The sequence below is a fragment of the Perca flavescens genome, chromosome 22 (assembly GCF_004354835.1).
Source record: "Perca flavescens isolate YP-PL-M2 chromosome 22, PFLA_1.0, whole genome shotgun sequence".
Lineage (NCBI taxonomy): Eukaryota > Metazoa > Chordata > Actinopteri > Perciformes > Percidae > Perca > Perca flavescens.
The window spans coordinates 27,428,036-27,437,480 of NC_041352.1; the positions used below are offsets into that span (position 1 = coordinate 27,428,036).

Below are 9,445 nucleotides of genomic sequence, written 5' to 3' on the forward strand. Positions count from 1 at the left end.
CTAAATGATCAAATAATCTCCATTTCTCCATGTTCCTGCATCATTAACACCTTGAGATCAGAGCTAGACTGCTGTATCTGCTGATACTTTCATATTTTAACGTGACGCTACCTGTGCAGAGGAGTTAGTCGGGACGCCGGGTGACTTTGACGTCACTGAAGGTGTCACCGCTGTCGTAGGAGCTGCATCAAATCAGTCAACACCTGAAGAATACATGAAATCTGGATATTTAAGAGAAAATAACTCAAAACAATCTGCAGGTTTTAAAACTTTGCACCACAAACAAATGTCATCTTCAATTCCTGGAGATGAATAAAGTCCAACGTTGACCAATAAAGATGTGATAGCGATGCTTTTGTTGTTCAGCTGTAATACAGTATCGTTGACAGCTTTGTCTCTACACATCAGAATGGGACTCTTGGTATGGGGGGGGGGGGCCCTCTTGTTGAACTGTGCATGCTACGGTAGTTACCTGTTCAAAAGGAAAGCTAACAAGTGGTTTCAAAATGGTCCAATGGGACGGAGAAGGGAAGAAAGAACTGATGGTGTTCTGCTAGCAGGGAGGAGGAGTTGGGCTCTTTTTCTAACAGCTCTGGATGGAAAACCAGAAGACAAGAGAAGGATTTTTAAACCAGCTAGGGTTGGCTACCGTTCATCATCTCAGAGAGCCCCGTCTACTGATACAGAGAGCTGAAATTCTCTCCCTCTTTTTATTTCAGTTGGTAAAATAATTCCAATCCTATTTCTTCTATTTACTTGGAACATTGTCATTTATTTAGACATTAACATTTGACACACCACACAAAATAAAGCCCCTCCCATACAACCTATTAAATCAATTATTAATTAACTGCACTCTTAACTTTTACTCTTGTTGTTGTATCTTATTCTCTATTGGCTTTTTACCTCTTTTTAATTGCTCTTTAATTTAGTTTGATGTAAAGCACTGTGAGTTGCCTTGTTGCTGAAATGTGCCATAGAAATAAAGTTACCTTTCAACCTCTAGCCTGGTAACAACAACAACTCAAACTAACTACAGAAATCCAAGAGGAATAACATCTACCTTTTGTCAAATGATTCTTTTGATGATTTTTAATTTTTTCATGACTCATGAAAGAAATCCTGTGTGCGGTGAATGGGAGTGAAGAGGCTCTCTGTAGACGGCTCTGGTACAGTCTTTCTAAACTAGGTTTTTAATAAAGTGTCTGTACACTTCCAAAGTTCTCAATGCTTGGGTTCCATGTAGGGACCCTCATTCTGCTACCGTTGAAGTGTGGTGCTACTTTGAGCCTCGGTAGTGCTACAGAATAGAGATTTATTTGGACTTTCCCCGTGCCCCGACGACTAGCGTTATAATAAGCATCAGAAACTGTGACCACAGAGGGCGCTGCTGCACATCGTCTGCCCGTGCGTGGGAGACAATGGAGGGCGAAGAATAGCCTCTACGCAAACGGTGTCAACATGAATCCATTACATCCACGGGTCCTACCTGGAGGAGGAGGAGGAGGAGGAGGAGGAGGAGGAGGAGGGGATTTCATTCTCTGCTCCAACCGCCTGCACCATCTCTCCACTTTCCCCTTTTCTCTCTCCTTATTCTGGTTGGTGATGGTCTGACCCTTAAATACAACAAAGCTGCTCACTCATTGGTCAGAGATTTAGTTTAGTTAGAAGTAACGCGTTACTGTAATCTGATTACTTTTTTCAAGTAACGAGTAAAGTAAAGGATTAGAATTACAAAACCAGTCATTAGATTCCTGTTCCTTCCCCGTGAGCAGGCTGAGTTACTGCGTTACTTCATGGTGACTTTGTTTCGTGAGACTGTCCCGTGACTGAGTGACGATGACGTGTGAGCGCCGCGACGTCAGCGGTAAACACCGACATGTGTAGTGTTGAACAAGAGACAACATGGAGCGGGACAGAGCAGGACCACGCAGCGTTTAATGCTCGGAAGTACCGACATTACTTTGAGTTTGACTCGGTTAAAGGAGACAAAAACATCAGCGTCTGCTGTCCACGCTGCGTGGGAAGAAAGCGTTTATCTACAGACAAACATTCCACCTCAAATCTGAGCCAGCACCTAGCAAGCTGGCACAGGAATGAGAAACTCACTGAGAAACAATACCTGAACCCCCGACTGGCATGACCACTGGGGCTACATCTACTTCCACCGAGTCCTGTGGATCTTACTTTGTGTGGCTCCTTCAGAGTTTGTAAATCAGTTAACGTATCTACAATAATGAATACTTCAAGTCATGTTGGACCATTTCTTCTCCTATATACACTTTAAATATCTTGAGTTCCTTTAGCCACCTTTAATTATCTGTAACCACTATCACTGAGCTGAATGTACTTAACCCAGTTATATCAAGATATGGATATATATATTAAGAGCTTTTAAGTAAATTGCATGTGGCAATTAGATAAATCTTAGATCACTTATTCAACACATAACTTTTCACACCTTAGCTCTGATACCTTCAGCAAAGGGAATAAACATCACTGTTATCAGTTCATCAATTAACATGTAATATTTACTCTGAAATCAAATCACTCTCCTTTAAACTTCTGTGTGTGTGTGTGTGTGTGTGTGTGTGTGTGTGTGTGTGTGTGTGTGTGTGTGTGTGTGTGTGTGTGTGTGTGTGTGTGTGTGTGTGTGTGTGTGTGTGTGTGTGTGTGTGTGTGTGCTAATCAGAGGCTAGAAGGGAATCCCAGGTGAGAAGGTGGAGGGGAATTAGGATCTGGGAAGCCACAGTATTTCAACCTCCGCTGTGTGCGACTTATGTTTTTAGATCTCGTCTGCTCCTTGTTAATCTTTCACAGTCAGTCTTTTTGAAATGCATTTCTAAAATAAAGGATTAACCTTTAGACATGGCCGACCTCATTATTTGTACCAGCAAGCGCTGGAAATGGTTTCAAATTCCCTACGGTGGCTTTTTTGTCGTCAGCTATACACTACATTTTGGTGAAAATACTGTAGCTTCCCAGATCCTAATTCTCCTACACCTTCTCACCTGTGGTACACACACTACACAACACACACACACACACACACACTACACATCTCACCCTGCTACAGGGATTAAAGTGAAAAAAAAAAATCTTTTGACTGAACTTTTTTTCCGGCAAAGTCATAATCTGTTCACATCTACCTAGACAGATAGAATCCATCAGAATACAATCTCACTATCACTCTCCTCATTCATATTTTAATACGCTACAAATAATCTCACTATCACTCTCCTCATTCATATTTTAATACGCTACAAATAATCTCACTATCACTCTCCTCATTCATATTTTAATACGCTACAAATAATCTCACTATCACTCTCCTCATTCATATTTTAATACGCTACAAATAATCTCACTATCACTCTCCTCATTCATATTTTAATACGCTACAAATAATCTCACTATCACTCTCCTCATTCATATTTTGCAGCTACAAATAATATTGTCTCCTCATTCATTTTAGAAAAAGCCTCAAGTTAGAGCATTTTAATCAAATAATCTCACTATCACTCTCCTCATTCATATTCCTCTCTCTCTCTCTCTCTCTCTCTCTCTCTCTCTCTCTCTCTCTCCAGAGAGTGGTTTCTATGGCGATGATACAGCGTCTGGTCTCGTCTGATTGGTTGAAACTGTCAGCTTTCAGAGTGCTGCAGACCGGAGACTAACAAGGAGACTAAAGTCTCCACTGGTCTCTGGTCTGAACTGGACTTTCCACATTTAACAGTCCTTCCAGAAAAACACCTTTTTTTGTGATTTTTGCGGGCAAAAATCCTTGATTATGCGGCATATGCGGGATATTTATGCAATTTTATGCGATGAAATTGCAGAAACTTGCAAAAACTGCAGTTCGATTTGAAAAAGTGATTCCCCCAACACCCTGCTTTTTTTAAAACTTAATTTAAAAAAATTGTTTACAGATATTCAGTCATCGCAATAAGTAAACAAATAAGATACAAAAATAGATACAAATAATATAATATGAAAGTAAAAATAAAAGCAATAGTCTAAACAGAGGGAAATAAAAGATACAAAAGAGACAGACTTTCAAAAATCAGATATTAAGATAGCTTTCTGATTGGATACCAACTTAAGAGACTCAAAGTACATGTCAGATTCAAGCTCCAACACTCTGCTTTTCAATGATGTTCACGTAGCGTAATTACATCACTTAATAATGTTCCCATGGCAACAGGGAAAAATGGCTGCTCCTCTGTGAAGTAAACGCAACATTTTTTCAACTTTCTCCTAAGATATATGTGACTTGTTTGCAACGAAAATGCAGGGATTATGAAATCATGCAAGCAGCGCATATTTTGCGCTGAAATCTGCAATTTATGCGGCGAAAGTGCGGCATATTTGAAAAAAATGCGGCCCCCGCATGAATATGCGGACTTTTGTTGATTATGCGTTGAATTATGCGATCGCATAATCGCGTTTTTCTGATTTAATGGCAGCTCTGACATCTAAGGGGCCCAAAGCCAACAGGTTCTTTAGACCTGCTCTCTCTGATTTGAAGGATGTGGCATTTAGAGAAAGTGATGTTGGGTTGATCCCCATTTTCATACTTTTATTACAGTGATACAGGATGTAATGATTCATATGAAATAAGAAGGTAAACATACAGAAGAAAGAACAAATATACAGAAATATAATCCAGCACTGATGAGAATGAGAATTAAAGTTACTGGCAGACTTCTGAGTTCTGACATCAACCTTCAAGTTCCAGAATCTGATCAACTTTAACAGCAGTTCATCATTCAACAGCGTGGAGACGCAACCCAAAGAGATCCAGAGATAGGCCGACTTAACAGGAAGAGAAGCTGAGGGCAGTTTAAATGACTGGACATCTACACTTCTGCTGTCCTAATCTGCTGAGTCACTCTGGCTCCACAAGATCTCAATCAATCATGTCCAGCTGGAGGAGCCCAGTGGTCAACGGGACAAAAAGATATCAAAATAATACACATCACTGGCCTGGGAAATATAAAACACTTTTTATTAAGATTGTATTAATGGTAAATACACAATGATTTGTCCAAACAACAAACTGATTTATTAATTTGATTACATTCATATCAGTTCTTCTTCATTCACTGAGAGCTTCTTCTGTCGGCCTCCTTGAGACAACTCTTCTCTATTAGCACGGGGTTAAAAGTGTGTGTGTGTGTCTGTGTGTGTGTGTGTGTGTGTGTGTGTGTGTGTGTGTCTGTGTGTGTTTGTCTGTGTGTCTTTGTGTGTGTGTGTGTCTCTGTGTGTGTGTCTGTGTGTATATGTGAGTGTGTGTGTCTATCTGTGTGTGTGTGAGTGTGTGTGTGTGTGTGTGTGTGTGTGTGTGTGTGTGTGTGTGTGTGTGTGTGTGTGTGTGTGTGTGTGTGTGTGTGTGTGTGTGTGTGTGTCTGTGTGTGTGAGAGTGTGTGTGTCTGTGTGTGTGTGTGTGTGTGTGTGTGGCTAATCTGTCTGTGTGTGTGTCTGTGTGTGTGTGTGTGTGTCCTCTGTGTGTGTGTGTGTCTGTTTAAGTGTGTGTGTGTTAATTTAGAAGAGAAGTGTGTGTGTGTGTGTGAAAGTGTGTGTGTGAGTGTGTGTGTGTGTGTGTGAAGCTAAACTCTTCCGTTGCTATGACAGGGGGTAATCACCTCACCTATTAACGTTAGTTGGGGGGGTGAAAGGTTAATTTAGAAGAGAAGATGTTACTGTGGAGGGGGGTAAAGGTCTCTGTGAGGTAACGGTTGGGGGGGTAAAGGTCTCTGTGAGGTAACGGTTGTTTCAGTGGGCGGGGCAGTTAAGTTTATCAGACTAACAGCTGACTGTCCTGCAGCGACGACAGTCAAGTTTACCATTGATGTGAAAATGTGAAATGTTAGCAAACATATGCTTTCCACACTTGGCTCCACTCTGTAGTCTGACGTATGCTGAGTCAGCTGATTCTGATGGAGACAGAGCCCCCGTCACTGACCCACAGAGGCTAATGTCGGCCAATCAGCTCGCCCGACATCCTTCTTTCATGGCCACGTGGCGTTGCTAATGTGGAAGCGTGCAGAGCCTCAGTCAGTCTCTCCACTCTACCTCCCAGTAACATGGCCCAGTTAGAGGTGCTGCTGCTGCTTCAAGCTCTCGGGATCATCAGGACTCAGCTGGTCCTCCAACATCCTCCTCCTGATCTCTCTGTTACCCCCCCCTCCATCTGATGAGAGAAGAAGACAACAGAAGAGATAAATAGGGCTGTGACTGTATGTAGTTTTCATACCGTGGTGAAGAAGTAACGTATCACAACAGTATGGTGGTTAACGGGAGTAAGATATGAGCTAGCTGCTAGGCTAATGTATCTCTCCCTCCCTTTCCCTCTCTCTCCGTCTTTCTTTCCTTTCTCTCTCTCTCTCTCTCTCCCCCCCCTCTCTCCTTCTCCCTCTCCCTCCTTCTCTCTCTCTCTCTCCCTCAACCTCTCTCTCTCTCCTTCTTTCTCCATTACCTCTCTCTTCCTCTCTCTCTCTCTCTCTCTCTCCTCTCTTTCCTTCTCTCTCTCTCTCTCTCACACACACAAACACAACAGACCCTAATCCTCCGTTCAGATTAATTAATACCATTAATTATTCTACTCCCTCCATTACAGTAATGTAGGGTGTGGTTTGAGCCTTAAACTTGGTTTGTGATCCACTAATTAACACACAGAAGAAGAAGTTAATTTTTCCCACATTGATCCCCCCAGAGAAGATGTCTGGAGTCCATCTGGAGTTTAATGGTTAGTATTATGAAGTTATTATCTGTATTTATTCAGGGCTTTACTTCATAGAGAAAGTTTTGGCGCCCTTTAAAGAGGTTTTAGCCGGCGCCAAATGAATATCACGAGCTCCAAAACATCTGATTTTCAGCAGCCCCCCTCTCATCCACAGTCACTACTGTATGCAGCTGGTGCTGATTTCTGATCTGAACACTCTGCTGTATAGAGCTGATGGGATCTCTGCTGCAGAGTGTCAGGTGCTCTGGGGACCGGGGAGCTCCTCTGCTGTCTGTGGGTTAGGCTACCATTATTTTTATTACATTGAGACAATATCATATCCTGTAAAAATAAAAACGTCTTGTATGTCGCGTTAAATACTTTTTTCCGTGTTTTGGTACAGTTGATGTTACCACCTGATGCGAGCCATATGGGAGGAGCCTACACATGAAACTCTTTAGAGTTTGGAGGTCTTTAGCAGCGTTGACCTGACTCCCTGAATAAGCTGCAGAGACGTGGTCTCTCTCCACCTCTCTGCTGAGCCCCGTTCACCTAACAGCATCAGTTCAACTGGATTTCACACTATGATGGTTACATTTACAATCAATCAGCTGTTCACATGTCTGCTGAACTGTAGGGATGGTCTGTTACACTACTGTAGGCCTACAGGCTATTCAACATCACTGACTATTTATTCATCAATATTTCTAAATAGAAAACATTACACTTGTTATGTTGTTATTGTTATTTTACGTGTAAGAGACACCAAACAATCCCCACTAGGGTAATTGGGTAAGTAGCAAACATTAGAAGTGTGTTGATGTTGAACAAGTTAACAGCATCCAGTATAAAGAGCAGCAGAGACTTCAGTCCTGTTCAGACACCAAGTGGAGCAGCTGTGTAGAGCAGCCTGCTTCCTTTCAGCTCTCATGTTAACGTGTTGGAGTGAAGCTCACAGACCTGCAGAGACTTTGGCCATCAAGTCTGTTGACTCTGCAGATTTCACTGAAGTACACAGTGGAAATAAACTGCTGAGAGTCCTGAACGCATCATTACTGCAGAAACAGAGAGACGTTCACTGCTCTCTTTAATGATGATTTACTGCTGTTGGGTTCAGAGAGAACAGTCTCTGATTGGCTGACTGTTCTCTCTCTCCTCTCACAGCTTCACTGACCAGGTTGGAGGTTTACAGAAAATACTGGATCTTAGCTTTGATACTAACTGGGTTTAGTTTGATACTGCTGAAACCAGCATGGACTGACTCCAACCCTCTACTTACTCCAGAGTCTCCAGTCTACAGTCTGGACTCTCCTTCAGATCACACAGCTGCTTCACGTCTGGCTCCTTCAGGTCGTTGCCCCCCAGGTCCAGCTCTTTCAGATGGGAGGGGTTGGAGTTCAGAGCTGAGACCAGAGCAGCACAGCTGATCTCTGACAAACCGCAGCGCACCAATCTGAATAAAGAATAAATGATGTAACTTTAGAAGACAATGGTCCTGCTTGAAATCATTCAATGTTTAATAATCTTTTCAGAGCTGAAGAAGGTTTAGAAAACAGAAACACCTGAACACAACAGGATCAGGATAAAAACTATAAAATACAAAAAGTGAAAAAGAGCTCTAATTAATATTAATGTCAACATGCTGCTACTTCAATAAAGACTTTGGAGTGAATTATTTAGTGTTATTCAGTTATATTAAGGTTTTAAATCTGTAGCTCAACATTACTCTGCTGCATTGAAATGAATTAGACGTGTTTACTAAATGCAATATATTTACAATAATTACACACAGTAAGCTGTAATACTGACAGGTTAAACAGGATCATCTTATTAAAGTTTATTATAAATCAACATGTTTCATTGTCTTGTGAATGAAGTGTAGCTGATCTTCACTACCATCCTAATGTTTCAGGTAGAGATGAGTCTTCTGAACACATCTGCTCTTTAATTAGTTCACTTACTGTACAGCTCTAGAAAACACCACTATCCTCACATGGACACTAATCATAGAAACTAATCTAACTGTTCAAATCTGACTTTCCCTACATTCATAGTCAAGTCCATTTTATTTATACAGCCCAATATCACAGATGACAGATTTAGCTCAAGAGGCTTTCCAACCTGTACAGCATCCGACTCCCTCTGTCCTTAGTAAAGGTCCTAAAAGACCTCATCATACCTGTCATCATTCATATTGAGGCCATGACCAACCATGACAGCAGATTACAGAAAGATATTTAACATCCTTCAAATTGAGTTCAGAGAGACCAACCATGAAAGCAGAGTGTGTGTGTGTGTGTGTGTGTGTGTGTGTGTGTGTGTGTTTGCAGGGCTCAACAGTAAGGGTTGCCCTTGGCAACCAGATTGAGTCCCATTTGGCAACCACCTGTTAAATATTTGTGTTTTTTTAATATATAAAAACAAATCTAAACTTTCAAAACTGGAAAATCTAATTTCAAAAGAGGCCAGTATTTTATTTGGGAGTCTCCTTAAAGTTTAAACTCTACGTTCTTGCTCAACACAACATTTCCGCTGTTGTGCGACCGCTTTCCACAAGCGTGTTTACCGTGAAAAGATCCAGACAACCCAAATATCGTTTACTTAAAACTGGTAAACCTCGTGGCTGAACTCAGTAACTTAACTGCTAACAGAGTTAAGTGTAAACTGTAAATGTGATGTACAGATGACATTTTCAAATATTTTAATCTTATTTTCTTACTT

At 41.4% G+C, this 9,445-nt stretch overlaps 2 protein-coding genes and 1 long non-coding RNA gene across 8 annotated transcripts in view; 1 reads left to right on the forward strand and 2 right to left on the reverse strand.

Moving 5' to 3' along the window:
* LOC114548890 (uncharacterized) overlaps positions 1-9,445 on the reverse strand; it is a 590,132-nt gene that overhangs the window by 312,077 nt on the left and 268,610 nt on the right.
* Positions 1-9,445, forward strand: part of LOC114548895 (NACHT, LRR and PYD domains-containing protein 3-like) — an 802,603-nt gene that overhangs the window by 197,062 nt on the left and 596,096 nt on the right. The window lies entirely within an intron of this gene.
* LOC114548922 (uncharacterized) overlaps positions 5,970-9,445 on the reverse strand; it is a 77,485-nt gene continuing 74,009 nt past the window's right edge. The window contains exon 3 of the long non-coding RNA XR_003691465.1: positions 5,970-6,193. This is a non-coding gene — a long non-coding RNA (uncharacterized LOC114548922). The remainder of the gene's footprint in view (positions 6,194-9,445) is intronic.